Source organism: Frankliniella occidentalis, unplaced genomic scaffold (genome assembly GCF_000697945.3).
Source record: "Frankliniella occidentalis isolate FOCC.00 unplaced genomic scaffold, Focc_3.1 Scaffold38, whole genome shotgun sequence".
In the NCBI taxonomy this organism is placed as follows: domain Eukaryota; kingdom Metazoa; phylum Arthropoda; class Insecta; order Thysanoptera; family Thripidae; genus Frankliniella; species Frankliniella occidentalis.
The window spans coordinates 1,085,389-1,086,848 of NW_026267168.1; positions in this window are offsets into that span (position 1 = coordinate 1,085,389).

Below are 1,460 nucleotides of genomic sequence, written 5' to 3' on the forward strand. Positions count from 1 at the left end.
TGTATCCGGGGGACGCGTGCACAGCTGAGGAGGCAAGGTACCGAAGGTACCCACGCACCCCCACCCCGCCCGTCACGCCCGCGTCGCATCACCGGTCGGGGCGTAAGTGCAGCCGGTGGGAGGTGGGCGTTCGCTTGCTTTTGTGGCACCGACAGACATCAAAAGAGCCTGGCGACCCCCGTCCCCCGTGGCACAAGAGCAGCGCGTCTCCTCTGTCTTTTGTTATTGTCATTATTATTTTGATTGTTCTTATTCACGCGAACTGTCCGGATTTCGCCATTTCAAAGGAGTAAGTTTCAAGTTTCGTTCATGAAACCATAGGAAATGAAAGAGGCTGATATATTTCGTGCTGTTCATCTACGCTGCTGAAGAAGGGTACATGCCACCTCACACCTCATCACCTCTGAGGATGGCTGGAATTTTTGCACAGACATCGTGAGAAAGGAGAGGTACAGTAATAAAAAATAAAAATAAAATATCAATAAATAATAAACACAAAGATGGCGGGCACGAGCAAAAAGGAAAAATAGAGACAGGGGCAAAGCAGAGGAGCGCGCTACAGTATCGATCAGGGTTATTGCCTGCTGTGCTGCCCTGTAGTGTTTTGCCCCGAGCAGCGCCATCGGCAAAAGAAGCGTCACCGTCTCCTCCAAGCAGCAGCAGCATGGCGACGCTCCACGACGCCAGGCCACGCCAGGCCACGCCAGGCCACGCCAGGCCACGCCAGGCCACGCCAGGCCACGCCAGGCCACGCCAGGCCACGCCACGGCGTAGTCAAGCGGCACGGTGCACAGATAGCCGGAGGTGCTTATGGTTACGGTTCAACGCTCTCCCCTTGACGCGTGCATGAGAGATGAGGCAGAGGGAGCGAAAGAGAGAGAGAGAGGGTGAGCGGTCGAGACAGAAAGAGAGAGGGAGAAAGAGCAGCGGAGAGAAGGGGAGCAGAGGGAGAGGGGGGAGGATTTAAAAGCGAGCGAGACGGTAGCAAGATCACCATCAGCCGCGGGAGGACCAAAAAACTCTCACATAAATCGTTCATCCACGCCTCGAAACAAGCAGAGCAGCAACAACAACAGCAGCAGCAGCAAGAGCAGAGCAACCGGGTAGCAGATGAAGGTGAAGGTACAGTAGGGGGAAAAAAGTGAGGGGGATTTTTTTTATTTTTTATCAAGTGACAGCACCACGTGGATTTCTTATCATCGCACGAAAGATGAGGGGCGGGAGGGAGCGAACGGGAAGAGAGAGTACGGAAAAAGTCGCCATCTCCCCGTCCAGCTCCTCCCCACACCCTCTGCGCGCACCACACCAAACAACAAAAACCATCCCACATCATAAGGGCATAGAATTATAGATGTTTTTTAGAGTGGAACTTTTACTGATAGAAATTGTCACTCCATAATAGGCCGAAAAAAATATATCGGTGAAGTGAATGGAAAATGGTTGAGGGGAACAAGGCGGGG